Source organism: Numenius arquata, chromosome 8 (genome assembly GCF_964106895.1).
Source record: "Numenius arquata chromosome 8, bNumArq3.hap1.1, whole genome shotgun sequence".
Taxonomy (NCBI): domain Eukaryota; kingdom Metazoa; phylum Chordata; class Aves; order Charadriiformes; family Scolopacidae; genus Numenius; species Numenius arquata.
Window position 1 is genome coordinate 31,640,577 of NC_133583.1, and position 18,513 is coordinate 31,659,089.

General features: G+C 41.4%; 1 protein-coding gene across 2 annotated transcripts in view; it reads left to right on the forward strand.

Moving 5' to 3' along the window:
• RALGPS2 (Ral GEF with PH domain and SH3 binding motif 2) overlaps nucleotides 1-18,513 on the forward strand; it is a 149,508-nt gene that overhangs the window by 18,603 nt on the left and 112,392 nt on the right. The window contains exon 1 of one of the 2 annotated variants that reach the window (XM_074152715.1): nucleotides 8,408-8,585. The exons of the other annotated variant lie outside the window; for it this stretch is intronic. The gene's annotated coding sequence lies outside the window, so the exon portion shown is untranslated. Of the gene's footprint in view, nucleotides 1-8,407; nucleotides 8,586-18,513 lie in introns of those variants that run through there. 2 annotated transcript variants of the gene reach the window in all.

Here is an 18,513-nt window from a genome sequence, read left to right on the forward strand (position 1 = left end):
CTTCTAATGTGTTTACCTCTTTAGAATACACCACTACATATTTATAGAAAGTATTAACCACAAACTTCATCCTAACAGTCAGAAGCTCTCTTTATAGAATAGTATTGTGGATTTTCTGTTCCTTGTCCTCATGATATATGGCTCCTCTTTTGAAAAATGAAAGAAAACTCTGGAAACTTATTTCATCTTCTCACATATTTAGACTCAGATTTCAATCTTTAAATGACAACTTCCCAAGCATATCGGTAGGAAAGAATGATATGCAAATGAAAATTAGCATATAGATGTCAGGTTTGGCCACAGAATCAATCAGACTGCAGTAAAAGTTTAGGTGAACACTGGCTAAAATACACCCACTATATATTTTTGGAATTTGCTTGCTGAGTGCACTTTGAAGCCTTTCCAGAGTACACAGGAAAAATCTCTTCAAAATTTCAGAAGTTCAGCAGCTGTCTCCAGCTGAGACACATTTATAAACACTAGAACTTTTAGGCCAAGTGCTCCATGTCAGATGATTTTTCTCAAGAAACAGGCCTTGACTCCATACAGACTGACTTCTTATTTACTTTAAAACAAATATATATATATATATATATAATCTTTTCATTTAACAAGCTATTCTGATGAAAGTTAAAGTGATTTTTCAGCATGGATATTATAAGGCTGTGAAAATGTAATGATTATCTTTTCTGTTTAAAGTGAAACTTTGAAAAGTCTCTACATTCCCCCTAATATTTGTATCGGTATAAAACCTGTTTCACAGCTTAAGAGAGAATTTGGATCTAGAAATCTAGATGATTCCATACATGCGTTTCTCAGTTCTAGTAAGGAATACTGAAACCTTATGTAGATGTTTTTCTAAATGTTGTTTTGTCTTTTTCTTTTAATGTAAATGGTCTTGAATGGTGTTTGCTAAGTCTAACATTCAGCATTTTCTAGAGGTCTTGTCCCTGTAACTAAACTCGATCATCCTGATAATGCTTGGGATACACAGGAAAAAATGCAGTACCTGGAAAACATGGAGTACCTGAGACATTATCTCTGCCTTTTTTTGTTCACTTAAAATGCGTAACTAAAATTATATTATTACTTGACTTCCTAATTTTCATTTAAGCGGGTATGAAGCATAGCATCAGAGTACTTATTCCACCTAACTTCAGCTCCCAACAAACCAGTTTACATGCAGTAGCATGATACCAAAGATTGCCAGCAGATAAGACTTACAGAGCAAGACATATGGACTACAACAGATGATGGCTGCACTGCTTATCCCAAACATATTCCCAATACATATAAATGATTCTGAAAATACTGGCTATAAAACAATGTATTTTATCTATATTAGTAATTTAAGCAATGGTATTCATTAAATCTAAAGCTGAACTGTCTGACTATCCACATTCTTCACAGCAAAGCTCTTCAGTAACGGATGGCAAGGCCTTCAATGGAGCTGCACCTATTTATACTATAGACATTATAATCTTAGATTTTCAGACAAGGATTATTAGCTGTGGATAAAAAAGCCATCATAGATTTGCTTTGTTCTGCATTATTTCTGAAAATACCTCACAGTGTTTTACAAACAGTGCAAAAAATTCTGTTTTCCCATCTTCGCAAGCAGTAGCAATTACAGTTGCAGGAGACAGCTGAAGCACAGCAAACCAGCCAAAAAAACAAAGACTAAAAAGCATAGGCACCAAGTCCAGTTACTTCCTATGAAGCTTGGGGCAATGATGAGGTGGAATCCATAATTTCTTCCATACAGGAGGAAGAAACAGTCTTTAAAAAAAAAAGGAAAAGATTGAGGAAACTCCTAGAGAAGGGATGAGGTAATTTTTTAGTATGTTTATGACAGTATTATCCTTGCATTGTACCTATACCATAACAAGTAATAAGATGCTCAGTACACATCTAATACCTTTCAAGGATTTCAAGGCTCCCAATAAGCACTAAGAGATGGATTACAACTGACCATTCTGTGACTATGGTGGACGATGGATGCAGAGTAAAGTGCTTCCCTAATTAACGTGACCCACACGAGGACCAGGCAGGCTGTAGTCTTGCCCAGAAGCAAGAAGCACAGGATCTGTGAAATTGCTCTTCTTTGGTTCTCCTCATACAGAAAAGAGAGAGCGCTATGGCTCTGTCCTTCCTTCTCCTCCATGGCTGGACATGGAGAGGTAAGTACGCAGAAAGATGTTCTGTGTACAGAGGAGTATAACTGTATACAAAGGAGTATAACTGGCCGGGCTTCCCATGGTGCAACTAAAGAATTCTAGGAAGTTTCCTTTTTTTTAAAGCAGACTGCTTCCTGATTTGCCCATATAACATTGCCTCTTAATGACAATTTGACTGATTAAGTGAATAGTATTAATCTGCTCACAATTTATTACACTCTATAATGAACCTGTGTTGAACCTGTGGATGCAGTGCTCCCTATTGCATGGTCAAATGTAAAGATTCCTGGAAACTTAAGTTGATCACCTCACTAGTAACATTTCATATCACAGAAACAATGGAGAGTCAAGAGGGGTGGGGGTTTGGTTTTTTAATTTTTTTTCCAGTTGTTAAACATTTTGCTCAAAAATTGAAAAAGACTTTTTTTCTTCTCCAAATAGCTGTTTAATCACTGCTTGAGGTTGAAAAAAGTGTGTTGGAGCAGATGGCGAGAACATAGGATTTAAGCAGGGGACAGATGTAACCATATTAGGGAGCCTGGAAGATAAATCTCTTGAAGTCTTGTGGCAGACGTGATCATTACTTTGTTTAGATAGATGAAATATTACTAGTTTCAATTAACAGTTGCTGTTGTCCATATTTGGGATCTTTCCCCTTCAGATGGTCATTAAAACCTGTTGTAAATCATCATGTTTGTGCTACTTCCATACTGTGCATAAATCATGTAGGCATCCCAGCACCTCCATTCTTTATGGAAAATGTGCAGATAACTATTTATGCAACATAAAAAATGGTGTTTGCTTTCTATTCAGCAGTTTACAAGTACTGTCTCTAATGACGTACTGTCTCCTGTGATGTACAGGGGTACTAGGAATGCAGAAAAAGGAGGACATCGGTATTCAGCCTCTGTGCTGCCAATCCTTCTTTGCCTCTAGCTCCCTCCCTGGTACTATCAGCATCGTCCTTGTCGCAAACGGCTCCTCTCAGGGCTCTAACATAAAGCACGTTTCTGACTTTCATACATCTGGAGCGTAGGAAGGCAACACAGTAAAGAACAGTATTCTCTTCCTGTGGAAAAATCCGTAGGTTGCGTGAGAGACAGTGAGGAAATAATACATTATCTGTGTTCAGTTTCCTCGCCGCTTAGACAACCTTTGTTGACCTTGGGAAAACAATGTTTTCCAGATGTAAAGAGGAAGTCCTCTTAAAGTGTGTGTGTGTACACACATTTTATTTATATACATATATATATGTATTTATATGCATATTTGGGTGAATTCAGAAGCTCCTGCTTGGATACACTCTTTAAAAAGCTGTGATCTTAAAATATTAAGAAAATCCCAAAACCAGTTCAGACTCCTATTATGTTGCTATAATTCCACTTCATCCCTTCATTGTTGCTGGAACTGAGAAACAAGTAGCCGTGTATACTGAAGGAGAAGTTCTAGCACTAATCACAATACCTTTAGGAGCAAATATAAGCACATCACTTGAACATAGGGAATTAGAGCAGCTGTGAAGCATACACCCACTCTTCACTACAGCATTCTTGGTAATGTTTTCTACCTCCAACTGTAAACCCTTAAAATGTAGGTGTCTAGTGTCTATTTGAACCAGATTTCTCTGGTACAGACATTTTTATCCATTAGAATATTTTTTTATGCTTAGTTTCAAGTTTAACTGAACCAACTGAAAATTCCGTTTTGTTATGATTGAGGCAGGACGCCCATCCTCCTTATTAAAGGGCAGAAGATAGTATGTGTGTATTATGTATTAAGCATAAACATCCTCCAAAAGGTCAGAGGAAGATGGCGACAGTTACGGCAATGTTGTATTTATCCGGTTCTGACTCCTATTTTACCTATAACAAAGGCAAGAATACCACAGAGGATTACAGATCAAAAAAGTAGGGATATGTAGGTGTAAATGTCTCAGACTACTTACCTCAACTAGAACCTGGATATTAATTGCACAATGTAAAGCACTGCGTTTGTAAAGTCAGACCTATATAGGTAAGCACTCCAAAATCAGGAAATAACAAAATTAAGGTGGCAGGTACCACAACTGTGCTTCAGCACTGTGATGCAGTCTTGAGATACGATTTCACAGTTTCAGGAAAAAATTTTATTCTCATAAATTGACAAGTAAATTTAGCAATATTTTACATTTATTTAGCGTCTCTCACCCTGATGTACTGTGGGAATTAATTAAGTGCAGCTAGACTCATGGAATAATTAGTCAAAGAGTAAGAATAGAAAATAGCACTTACACATTATATAAATAAAATATTTTCTCTATATTCTCATTCCTTAGGGAACTGTATGCTTTAGCACTTAACCGGTTGGGACATCTCCTATCAAACTGATTTTAACTAATGACTTTTTATGATAATAACTGTTTTTAGATTCAGGCAATGTTAGAAGAACTTCACTTAGTGCCAAGTAATTAGTAATTAATGAAGTGCTAACTAGGTGCCAAAATGTAAGCTATACTCTTTCAAATCATTAGTTACCAAAACAAGATTAAGAAGTATCTTTTCTGTAGTACACAGGGAGCTTGGCTCAAAGGCAACAAAATTAATTTAATTTTATATTCATGTATAAATTTAATCCCAGAGTTTTGTATGCAGCATGATATGTTCAGTCATAATCAAATATTATTTTTTTTCCTTAAAATTTTTAGAATAATTTGTATTGTAATCTATACAAGCAAAGCTGATTACATTAAAGTAACTTACATTGTACATTTTTTTACTCTAAAGTGCTTATGTGATCTTCTGGTAATGAAAGTATAATAAACAGTGACTGTACTCTGCTGGCATTTTTATAGACTTAGATTTTACAATAGCAAGTGCTTTGGATTGCAGTCTCAACATTTCATTACAGCTGCTCCTGCAAACACATTGCAGTTTGTGTAGGAAAGCACGCACATTTTATGTTGCCGAGTGGAAAAATGTTTTTGATCTGTGAAATTAGAAATACACAGATAAATTTCCATCCTCTCAGCTGGAATATAACGTTGAAGATCCAAGCTGTTGCTTTCAAAAGGAAATCCTATGTAGTTTGAGGGGTTTCTACATACGGTGAAGCTAGTTACACACTTGTGCATGTGTAGCTTCTTCGCTTGGCAGTGAATTATACAAATAATCATTGCTGACAAAATTTGCGATAAGTATGTCTGAAAAATAACTTCTGAGATCCATAGTAAATAATTATTCAAAGAATACTTGTCTGCAGGATTAATAGAGAAATACCATTTCTAAATTTGTTCTCTCGGGTGAAAGTGGTGATGGCAAGTGTGATGTCCTGTGGACTGTAAGATTTTCAGCAACATTCATTTGGAATGATTCGCGTAACTCTTTTTGTTCAGGTTTGGCCCTCTGCGCCCATTCCCTTGCAGTCTGCCAGTCACAAGTGACAGCGGTTTCCTGTCACTTTTGACAGCAGCTTTCTTCATTATAACCCACTATTTTGCCACATATTTTCATTTAGTCATTTCCTCTCTTTTTGATGCTTCCTGTGACTTGAATATTTAACAGCACAGCTGCAATATTCAACTAATAATGAATTTTAAATAGAATATTTAATATAATGGGGAAAATCCTAACCTATAAAATAATAAGGAACATCAGCTATGTGTGTAGAGCAGGTAACTGAATATTGGGAGGTGGTATCTTGGAAAAGATTTCAGAATCATAGGGGAAAAGCAACTAAACGTGGGGATCTAGTGTAAAACTGTGGCATTTCAGCACATAAGTGGAACTGGGCATTTCATTTTCACAGTCTAATGCACATTCTCCTTCTCCCTTATTCTTTAAAACTCTTTTTGATATGAAATGATGGCATGGCATCCAACATTTTTTGTTTTTCTCTATTTTGTGTTTTGAGACATGTTGCGTGCATGACTTGTGTTCATATACTGAGGAGAGATTTCTACTGAACTATTGCCTAGGATGCCTCTGTATTTCTTAAACCTTTGCTTTACACTCCTCTACAATGTATAACCAGATTTCCTCCCGTATGTACTGCGTTGTACTGATGATTATTTATCAATATTGAATTTGTCACTATATCGTCTTCTTACACAGTTGGGTCATTCCAAGTATCTTCAAAATCTGCCCCACAATTGGGAGTAATTTTGTGTCTTCTATAAATATTGTCTCCTTCTGTACAGCCCTTTTTCTAGATTATTTTTAAGGGTATTTACCATACATATCCTATCACAAAATCTTAAGAACACCTGACTCTCTTGCTTTTTCATCATGATTAGGACTGACTGTGCATTGTCCTGTTTCATTTCTCTTAATTTTTGGTCCATGACATTGCTTCTTCCCCACAATGTAGTTTTTTCTGGAAGCGTTTAATGAGAGAATTATAAAAAAATATCTTTCAAAATTTTTATCACCTAGGCCCTACGTCCACCACTTAACTAATGCAGAGAAGCTTGTTTTATGAGACAAAGTAGTTTTGTCTCCTTTTCTGAAGGAGAATAGCTTACAAAAAATTTACCTTTGCTTCCCCCTTCTAAGGTGTCTTTACTACTTCTTTTTTTTTTAATTTTTCTCTTCTTCCTATAACCTTTTTTTTTATTTCTGTGTTAAAAGTTGTTGTGGTCCCAAAACTGGTGAAGTATTTTTTCCATTCACTGATCCACCTGCTGAAAACCTTGCAGGGTGGCATTTTATTTTCCTTTCATTTATCCTGGTTCAGAATGAGTTTGACACTATGCCAGATTACTGTGGTAAAAAAAAAAAACACCAAACCACAAACAAATGAGGAAAGAATGCCCTCTTTCTAGGCACAAAGTTTTATTAAAATTGGGAAAATGGCACTGTACCTAAAGGTAATGCCTTTCTGCTTTACTGTCAAACTTTTGCCTAGTTTCTCAAATCCTTCCTGCCTTATTTTCCTGTCATGGTTTTAAAAGTCGGTACCATCTTTCCGTGCTGTACTCATTTAATCTGGGCCTCTCAAATACGCTTTGGATCCCAGTACCTCTATTCTCACCAGCCTGCAACTCTATTAAAAATGAGGCACTGTGCATAGCAGGTGGCTATATATTGCATTAAAAATGTATAGCAAGTGGATATATATTAGATGGCAGCAATGGGTTATCCAGTATACAAACAAATTACTGGCTTCATCTCCCAAGGATGTGAAGGAAGCACTTAACTATCGTAATTCCATGACAGGATGAAAACAAGTCAGTTCACAAATCAATGAGATTACGGTATTGTTTGCAAAGCATTCTGAATATGTATAAATGCTAGCTATTAATTACTGGAATAACTCACTCGGGCTGGAGTCTCCCTGGCGGGGGGGCTGTAAAAGTGGGTGATGCCAAGTCCTGTCTCCATGACAGCAGCCAACTCTTGCGACTTTATGGCAGTTCTTGCAAAATCTGGCCGTTTTCTGAGAGCTTTCGCTCCTGCAATGATGCAAACACCTTAAAGGCCTTGCTTTCCTCTTGTAAGGTAATAATTTCCCAACGACTGTGGGAGAAAAATCTAGAAAGTCCTTGCACTGCGTTCCTTCCTAACGTACGAATTTCTTAGCAAAGTAATGTTTTGGGGGGGGTTTTTTGTTTGTTTGGGTTTTTTTTGAGCCAGTGCCTTTCCTTGCCCCAACCACCCTTAATAAGCAGGGGAGCGGCGCCTCCCGGGGAGATGCGGTCTTTCCGAACCCCCTCCTCGTTTTCAGCGGCGAGGACAGATACCGGCGGGTGGCGGTGAGCCGGCAGAACGAAAGCCCGTGAGGGGAGGCAGCAGAGCCCGGGGCGGCCGCCCCCTGAGGAGGCAGCGCCGGGTCTGAGGCGCGGGGCGGGGGGTGCGCGGGGCGGGTAGGGGGACGACACACAGAGCTGCCGTCAGACGTTCCTCACAGCGAGGCCGCCCCGCGCGACCCCGCGTCGCTAACGGCAACCCGCGCGCGCGTGGGGTACGCCCCCCCGCCTCCCCCGCAGCGCGCGCGTTGGACCGCCTGGGCACCGCTCCGCGAGGCGGCGGGTGAAGAAACGGGTGAGGGGGGTGGCGGGAAAGGCGCGCGCCGGGTCGTTGAGGCAGCGCTTGCGCAGTCCGCGCCCAGAGCTTGGCGCGGCGCCACCACGGGAGGAGGAGGCGGGCCGAGGGGGCTCGGCGCGCATGCGCGGGTGGCGGCGGGCGCCCCCCCTTCTCCCCCGCCCCGTTCCCCCCCCCCCCCCAGCGTGTATGTGTGAGTGTGTGTGTGCGTGAGAGAGTGTGTGTGCGTGTGTGTCGCTGCCGCCGGCTCCCCCGCAGGAGCGCAGCCCGGAGGCGGCGAGCGGCGCTGAGCCACCGCGGGTGGAAGGGAGCCCGGTAGCCGGAGCGGCTTCCCCGTCCTCACCCGCCCCCCCCGTTCATCCATCCCTCCCTCCCTCTCTCTCTCTCGCAGGTGAGCTGAGCTATCGCGGGGAGGAGGGAGCCGGGCGGCCGGCGCCCGCCTCCGCGGGGCAGCCGCGGCGGGGCTTATTGTCCGGCTCCTCGGGGGAGGAGGAGGAGAGAAAGGAGGCTTAACCCGGGCTCGCACGCCGGGCCCTGAAGGGCTGCCGGCCGGGGATTGGAGGCGCGCCGTCCCCTCCCAGATCCGGGGAGGGTCCCGGCCCCCAGCCGTCACCCCGCCGCCGGCCGGCGCTTCACGGGGCCGCGCGCTCCGCCGCCCACCTGTCGCCCGCCTCCTCACACGGCCGCCGCGGGGGGCGGCGGGCAACGGGGTGCCGTCCCCCCGCGGACCGGGCTGGCGGCTCGGCAGCGCCCTCTCCCCCCTCAGCGTGCGCGGGGTGCGTGGGTATGGGTGTGTGTGGGTGTGTGTAGGGCGACGGCGCTGCCCGGGCTCCCCCACCCCAGGTCTTGCTGCAAGATGGAGGGATGCGTGGCTGTGGAGCGAGGCCTCCAGTCGTTTAACACCCCACCCCCCCTCCACCTCCGCTACCTGCTTGAGGTGCCGGAGAGCAGGTTGCGGCCTGGATGATGGAGGGACGCGGGGACGTGGCCCCCCTCCGCTGTCTAAGGGGGGGGGGGGGGAGTAGCCGCAGCCTGGGCGAGGGGGGGTTGTTTGCGTGTGTGGGGATGGACAGAGCCGTATTCCCGCGTGGGTCAGCGGGCTCTGCGCCGCGGCAGGGCCTGAGGGAGGCCAGGGTGGAGGGAGGTGGCGCGGTGGCTGTCGCCGTGAGATACCGCTATCCGTTCAGCCCTTCCCCGGGGGGGGCTGGGGCACCTTCACGTTGAGTGGGGCCAAGTAACCGCGACAGGAGGGGTAGGGCAGCACGACCCCGGGCGGGGCTGGGAAGGGATATCCAGGGTATCAGCGCGATATAGCGTTTCTTTTATATAAAACGGGGTAAGTTCAGAGCACCAACCGTGCGTTTCCTTGCAGTAGACAGGGATCTGCTTTAGAGGGTGGACAAATAGATGTTGTTTGTGTGACGCGAGACGTGTTTTGCACGTTTATTTTCTGGCAGCGGGTGCTGGAAAAGCAATTATGTAGACATATTTTAAATCAAGATGAGTGGTGATGATAGGTAATAGTTTGGAGCAACTTGTCCCTGTGTGTTTAATAGTAGTTACTGGCCTGGTGAAATTCCATGGATATGTTTATCTATTTGAGACACCCCTATGCTGGCAAAAGGTGCCTTTGCACAGGTCTTATTCCCTGCCACCCTTCTGTTGCTATGCTAAACTAAGGGGCTTTGCTGTCACAGGTAGCTAGAAGAGACGGGGGCTATTTCTTTTCAAATGGGCTAGGTGGATAAGCAGGCGATCAAATGTTCTGTAGACCTACGGTTTTTGAAAGTGTCATAGGATGCATAATGATTATTTTCTTTTTTTTTTTCCTTGTCACTGCCTGCCTCTGTAGCTCACTTGATTTTAGTAGTATTGTGGTGATATTTTGTTTCTAAGCAAAATGGGCTTAACTTTCTATTCACATGGCAGTGGTTTGCAGCCTTTTCTGATATATAGACGGATTGTGGTTTTTAGTGGTTGTGCGCATTTTTGCTTAATGAACTTTGACTCTCCAGTTGTTATTTTTAATCTTTATTAGGTCTCAGCAGGCTATTAGAAATAATACATGGACCAAAGGTTGAAAACTACTGACACTATTGTTGTTTTTGTATTATTTTCATCAAATGGTTTAATTTTTGGCCCTCTTAAACCAGCATCAAATACAGAACAGTGAGGAGTAGAAAAATATATTGTTTCCCAGAGCTTTCTTTTGACAACATAGATGTATTTTTTCATGTATTATTGTAAGATTTAGTATCTATGATAATGTTGCCAGAGGACTTCCATAGGCACATCTGCATGAGCTGTTCTGCCTTCAGCCCTGCTTCTGTAAATTGATATGATCCACACGGATGCTAAAACTGCTTCAGTGATTTGGTACCATCAAGTACCACAGTATAACATAATATAGAAGTTGGTAATTGCTTGTGATCTTTACTCGCAGTGCCTTTGGTTACTCCGAAAAATATTGCACGTTTCTGGGATAAATAATTAAATGTCACTTATATTTGTTGGTGTTATTTGTGGTTGTGTTTTTTTTTTTTAAGAGAAATCTCTTGCAGAAGCAAAACTATTACTGCTTTGTACAGCTTCTGCACATCCCTGCATGTGGGTTGTAAGCAGTCTTGCTCAGAAGTTTGCTAAAGCTGGGTCACTTGAATTGAAAGAGTGCCCTCTGGTGACATCTGTGTTTAGAGTTAGAACTGTATGTAAAGAAGCAGTCCTGCTAGTCTGAAATTAAATATTCCTCCCCAAAAAGCTGGAGATGTATTCTGCACTGAAATGCTGTTGTGGCATGGGTGAGATGAGGGACAAGCAGTCACTTGCAAATATACATCAAAGATGTACAGCAGTCTTTTGGAGTCCCTTAGCCCCCTTGTGAAATAGTCTACCATGTAACTTATTTTGTTGGATTTTGATAAGCAATGTTTGATTCCTCAGTCCAGTGGAGGAAAAAAAACAACCCCAAAGCCTCTTTATGAGGGTATCCTGTTTACTGTCAGGTGTGTGTTTGGTTTTTTTTTTTTAACTCTGAAACCTGCATTTGTGCAGGAGAGATCTTTTCCCTTCCACACTTGTTTCTTGCTGGTGACTGAGTAGATGGAAAATCCCGGTTTTAGATGTTTTATTGATCTTGATGCTGCTCAGCACCAGTGAACAAGTATGAAGTTACAGGGCTAACTCTTTAACTTCAGTTACTTGTGTAAACTTTTATTTTAAAATTGGCTATATTTGTAATAAATGTATTTAAGACTTCAGAAAGCTAATGAAGTCTTTATGTGCTAATGTTCTACTTGACATATCTTTGAATATTAAAACATTTGAATTGATAAGGACACACCTCCACCTTAAACAGTTTCTTCCTCTATTTTTTATTTTTTCATTGAGATTAGGGATTAATCTTTTCCTTTATATTTGCTTGCAGCTGAGTCATTTGGGCTCCTCCTTTCATTCAATAAATACAGCTGAGTTGAAAACTTCCTTTAAGGGTGGGGAGTGTAATTGGTTGCATTTTGTTGAAGTATAAGACATCAACGGCATGGTGTATTTCTGATCTGAGTGTTGGTTTAGAAAAGATACTTAAAAATGCATTTTCAAAGTAATGAGAAAACATTTATGTTAATAACCTTTACATTTAGATATCTGGAACTGCTGCAGTAGAAATCATCTTTTAATATTCATGCATGTGTAGTATTTATTGCATGAACAGAAGCTTTGTGTACTTCATGTTTTGTCTATTTATGAACTAATCACCTTAAAAGACTGCTAAAGCAAGAGAGTCTTAGTGTTACAGTTAGGTGTTTTAAGTAGATGCTCTGTATGCTTATTCTCCTAGAATGTGTGGATGTGTGACTGCAGCTCTTTTTTTCTTTACAAAGATCCTTAAAGGTCTGGTAAGGACTCCAGGGAAAACGGCACTGGAATCCTTGTGGGCAAGCTGGTACCTCCCAGTATTCTGCTGAGCAGAAAGGGGACATCTGAAACTGAATATTGAGGGGTGTAGGATAGAGGGGCTTGCAACTCTTGCTGCTGCAGTGGCAGCCTAGTCACTGGGCTAAGCTGGTGACGGCAGCTTTGTGCAGTCAGAAGGAGCTGTATAAAGCAGAGAAGGTAGGGGGAGAAAAAAGGAGAGGGTGGCCCAAAGTCACAGAAGGAGAGGATGTAATCAGCAGCATGGTACCTTCTGAAGATTTGAGCTTCTTACTGTGACTTTCAAAAGTTAGCATGGTGCAAATGATGGTCATTGAACCTGCTTGCTGGCTGAGGTAGACTATTTTCTGTCAGTTTATTAGGACACTTTGTCTAGAAAAACTGACCCATCCACTGAAACTTATAGTATAGAAAAATAAAATACCGGGAAATCTAGTGGGCCGTTACTAAGTATTTTAAAATACAATGTTCATTACGTGCATAAAAGGTTAATGTTTACTGTCTTGGGCTCACTGTTCTGAGGTGTGCTACTCTGGAGTATGCTCACAACTGGTCTTTTCAAAACTCCCTACAGGCTTCCAGATGGGTTGTAAACTGTCAAATGGCACAAATGGTGTCCTCCTTGAACTCACGGAGGTACTTTGAGAATGCTCTCAGAATCCTTGCTATCCCAGCTTTGTTGTCAACTTTTTCCATGGCTGTAACTTCAGTGCAGAGAATTGATTGCCTTCATGCTTATTGTGTGCCTTTCTGTAAGTAAGAATAGGATTCCCTTTTCCTGTTGTCTTCCATCCCAACTACAAGAATGACAGTTTAGGTAGAACTGCACGGGAGAAAAAGAAGCTGTGTACCTTACAGGTCCCAGAAGCTTTGCCCCTGTTTCTGTAGGGCTGCACCAGTCAGGCTGTGTTTTGGCTTTGTGACTGTGTCGGATGCATCAAGTTGTCAAGGTATCCCACCCCGGAAAAATCTCTGTGCGTGTTGCAGTGCACCTCTCTGCCTGTCACTCTGAGGCTCAAGAGCTGCTCGGTCAGAACATCAAGAAATGCTCATCAGCCCCTCGTATGCATCGTATTTGTGGTTTAAAAACCTGCTTATTTCTCAGTGGTAAAGAGCAGCCTCCTCTGTTAAAGATTAAGCATGTAACATGGCAGTTGATTTGATGTCAAATGTGAGAGAGCAACGCGTCTGTTGCTGTTTGATGGCTAAATGGAAGCGCACACACCACCACCACCCCTCCACCTTTTTTCTCATGGAGGCAGATACTGGTTGTAGTCCCCTATGATAGGATTCATCTTGGTGTAAACTCCTAGGAATAGTTATTTATTTTGTTTCTTTGAAGTGTCAGACTTGTGACCTAGTCTCTCTGCCTGTTTCAGAATTTTCTTTATATGTATACATATGAATAGATTTTGTAGGCAGTGTAAGCTTTAGATTGCAAGTGAACTGGGAGAGGCATATGCCTGCCCTATTTTCTCTGGTCTATCTGGGGAGACTGTAAGTCTCCCCCATATATTGCAAGTGTGACCACAACAGTTAGTGTAGCTCAGTGCCTCATCAGCATGTAGTTGAGATTTGAACATGGATTAGAACAAGCTGGCTGAAGTTCAATCCAGATAAAATATGCATGATGATGTGGATGTAATTATCAGCCTTCCTAATTGAAGGAGTGCATTTGCCATTAGGTAGAAGTGTTAGTGCCCTCTGGTGACTTGAGTTTATTAGTTGTTGTTCTTAGCAATCATATTGAAGCAGTAAAACAATTTTTTTTAAATCTTTGACTAGAAGATTGAGACCTCCTAACCTGATTAGATCTGACTATAATTTGGCTGGAAGTGGTCTCTCCCCCGCCTCCCATTGGTTTTAGATTGTTACAGCAGTTCCTGGTGCAAGTAATGAGATACAACCGGTGGAGAGCCTGGGTCAGTTAAGGAAGAGAGAAGAGCATTCCCCGGGGGTAAGCAGAAATGCTAGAGAGGGAGACTGATCATTAGGCTTGCTATGGGGTCCTCTACTCAGAAGTGTTTGGCCCAATTTAGTAATTCCTTGGAGCTTGTGAATCTCTTCACTTGTACTGCTATCTGAGGGCTGAAGTGCTCAGAGTGGCACAGAAGAAATACCTAACGGGGGTTGCCGAGGAGAATCAGGGAATCACGGAATTGTCAGAGTTGGTAAGGGACCTCTAGAGATCATCTAGTCCAACTTCCCTGCTGAAGCAGGATTGCCCAGAGCACATTACTCAGGACTGCATCAAGGCGGGTCTTGAAAATCTCCAGAGAAGGAGACTCCACGACCTCCCCAGGCAGCCTGTTCCAGGGCTCTGTCATCCTCACCATAATGAAGTTTTTCCTCATATTTAAATGGAACTTCCTATGTTCCAGCTTGTGCCCGTTGCCCCTCGTCCTATCGCTGGAAACCACTGAAGAGTCCACCTCCATCATCCTTCAACCCACCCTTTAGGTACTTGTAAACATAGATAAGGTTTCCCTTCAGCCTTGTCTTCTCCAGGCTAAAGAGCCCCAGCTCTTCGAGCCTTTCCTCATAAGGCAGATGCTCCAATCCCATAATCATCTTAGTTGCCTTACGTTGGACTCTCTCCAGTAGTTCCCTGTCTCTCTTGAACTGGGGAGTTAGAGGTGTGCTGGCTTTCATGCTGTAACTCCATTTTAAAGCGATTTGGAGGCAAAATGAGACACAGAAGGTTTTGCTGGATTTGGAGCCATCTCAGTAGGAGTCAGTGGCATTGATGCTTTGGGATGTATGTGTTACCACTTTTTCTCTTTAATGGCGCTGTGGTATTGGCAGCAATCAATTAAGTCTGAAGTGACCTAGGACTGGCTGTCAGCTCTCTGACTGTTGTTGTGTGGCATTAGAAGCTGTTTGATTTGTGACTCCCTCATTATTCATTAAGGGATAGCTCTGTGACTATGAATTTGTTCTCCTCATTGAGACGGGCTCAGATTGATTATGCTGGGGAAGAAGAATATTGATCTTTTTTAAAAGCTGAAGGTGTATTTTTTAGATAATAATGGCTAGATAAAACTGGCAGAGATCCTGAAAAAGTGATCTTAATGCAGTTTGTAAATTGGATTGCACGTTATTTAGGTGCCCAGGGTTTGGGATAATTGTCTAAACTGTAGTATTATATTTTCATTTAGATTTAGAATAAGTGGTGTAATGTCACAGAGTGACTGGAGTAGGACCAATAAATGAATAAAGAGAACTAGTACAAAGCATATTTTCTGCTGTGATACAAACTTTTCAGATTAATGTATAGGCAGGCAGAAACCTCGGGTGAAAAGCTTAAAGTCTCAATTTGCTAAGTTTTTCTTTGAAAGCTTGACATGTGAATTTGTATTTGAAGAGGCACGTAAGCACAGGTGGGCTCCCGACTTGTTAGTTCCATGTAAAACTCAAATTTGTAAACCCTTTTAAAAGGTTGTGGTTTTAGTCCACTTGTTTTATTGACAAGTTATTAGTTTAATCTTCTAATTGCTCTTAAGTTCTGTTACTTGCTTGGTAAAGTTGATGTCCTCCACAGTTGTAACAAGTTTAAATTGGTTTCTAATTGAATTAGGTTTTGACCCCACATGCTGTGGATCAGCTTATTTATTGGTTGCTCACTTCTCTCACCATTTTGGCAGAAATACTAGTAGAGTGAACTGCATCAGGGAACTTACCCAGTTAAGAAATTAAGCTGCTTTTTATTTTTTTTTTCCTTGCCTTGTTTTTAAGTTTGATAGTTTTCTCCAAACAGTTTATTCTTCAGCCATACAAAATCTTGCACTGATGTCATGGCAGAGAAAGGAATGAAAAAAAGCAGTTAGTGGGGGAGATGACTGACAAGTACAAAATCAGAGTTCGCATAAACCAGCTGAAATCAATTAAGTGGATCAGTTGGCCCTTTGATTATAGCTGAGCTTGTGGAGTGCCGATTTCTGGTACTGGAGCACAAGCTGGACTTGTATCTTGAATATCTAGCTGGGTTTGCAAGTCTGGGAACTTGGGAAAAGGGTCTTAGTTTCAGATTTTGTGCAGAAATATTTGAGGCATTATAGGATCCTTGTGACATTTCTGATAATTCCTTTTGCATGGAACTATCCTTAACAGTTATTGCATATTTTACAATAGGGTGGTAGAGTGAGTTGGGAATGATGATGTTGTTACTGGAAATTTGGTAATAAAACCATTTGTCTGATCAAGCAAAAACTAATCTAGAAGCCTGTAAAGTATTTTGGGGATTCCAAAAGCACATGCAATCACCTTACTTGTGGGAAGTGTTAGAACGCTGGTAGCACTGCATAGTTTCCTAGGTGTACATTTTGGATCTCAGAATGCACATAAATTGTTTGAAATGCTAAATCAATAGAAGAAAAAATGGCCCAGAAATTTGGGCTAGTCTCTCTCCCATTAATGCATCACTGTTTTGTGCTGTCATTAGTTAGTAACTCTAATATCATGAGGTGTATTGATAAAGCATATGGTTAAGTGGATGACTCATAATCATTCTATTTCCTCTCCTACTCTGTCACATAATTAACTTTCTCTGTGTGGTTAAAGGGCATCTGAACTGTGCTGCTGTTGCTAGCAAGTCCAGACCACTCTGCCAACAGCCTTGTCTTTGATTACCAGCCAGTTTTCCCATGTGCTTTATTGGTAAGTATACCTGAGTCGTGGCAGCTATGTCATTTATTTTTAGAATAATAATCACTTACCTTTAGACTGGCCATTTTGTTTGGGTGTTAGTTGTCAGGCTTACCTGGTAAGTACCTTTAAATAATTGTGATATTCTTATTGATCAAACTTTTATAGAAATATACCAACAGGCATTTTGGAAAGGAGTAATGTGTAAGAAGAGTAGAATCTATTGAAATCAGTCCTTCCATTTAGTTGAGATGAACTTCAAGTATCTTCTGGAGCACAGAATGCGAAATTACTGAAGGCTTAGCAAGGTTTCTTCTTAGCTGCACAGTAGCCCTGTGCCTCTGAGAACCATGAATGTGGTGGGCAGCGAGCAGCCTGAAACTTGAGATGCTTGTTAGGGCAGATAAAACCTGGGCCTTGCAGGTCTGCCTTAAGATAGGATGAGGATAAACATTACCTAGGTATAAGACTTTATTATTATTACTTTTTAATATGCCATGCGTGGATGGTGTCAGGTATGCAGTTTCTAATGAAACCGTTTTCTATTTTATTTAAATGATAATAGCAGGTGTCCCTTTGTAGTAGAAATGTTTTTGCTGCTTCCTGTTTGAAAAGCTAACCACCCAGCCCTATTGATGATACGTAGTTTCTTCTAATCCACTTTTGGTGGTTTTTTTCCTTGCAGTCTGGGTCTATTTTAGTTTTATTTTGAACAGATTTTGTCAGATAACTCTTTGATAATATATTCTGGCATTCTTAACTAATGTGCCCTACTAAAAGTGATTACTACTGGACAATAATTTTCTTTCTGAACCAGTCTAGTGTATGGCATTTCCAGTTATGGTAATAGATAATTTTTAATGGCACTTATTTAATAAGAATGTGTTGTGTTACATTGGACAAGGTCTTCATTACAAATGTACCAAAAGTAGTAGTACCAAATGCAATTGCAGTATGAAACTGTGATTCTTCTGTTTGTTTTTTTTTTTGATTTTGTTATACCCTTGTGTAGATCTAGCTATGCTGGCAGGAAGTTATTTTGTTTGTGGAAGTTGTTCAGCTCTACTGGCAATATCTATTAAAGTGTTCACCCAGAATACTTCTAAAGGAATTTGGAGAGGAAAATGATGTTAACCAAATTGTAGTCAGGAGATCAAACAAAAAGGCAGGCTTGATACTGTTTTCACTTGAGGTGGGTGCCAGATATACAATGTTTTATTAATCTGAAGGCATATTAAAGTGATATTAAAGAAGTGGAAAAACTGCTTTTGAGGTACAGTAGTTCTTTACCTTTGAAGAACGGCAGCTATTCATAAGCAGATAGGGAGCTTTAGGACGTGCTTGCAGATAGCGCTTCCTCAATGTCTGCATGTTATGGCATGCTGTTGTACTTAATTAACTTGCCTTTTTTTTTTTTAATGTGGATAGGGTCTGTGTGATGACAACTCAAACTGTATTTCATGCTGTGACTTGTGTTTAATATTTCTGAAAACTCAGTCTTGGCTCTCTTCCGAAGCTATCTTAGTGGTAGAAGGGCTTCTTCATTAGGACCTAGTTCATGTTTCAGATAAGATATTTTAACTTCTCTTAAAAGAAGTATTCATACAGCTGTGTATAAGCTAGCATTCAGGGACTTCAGTTTGTTAAAGAGATACATCTAAAATTTCTGTTAGAGACGAGTAATCAGAACTGCTTTAGTTTCTTTTCTTTTTGGTTACGGATGTTGTATGACTAGGAGAAGGAAA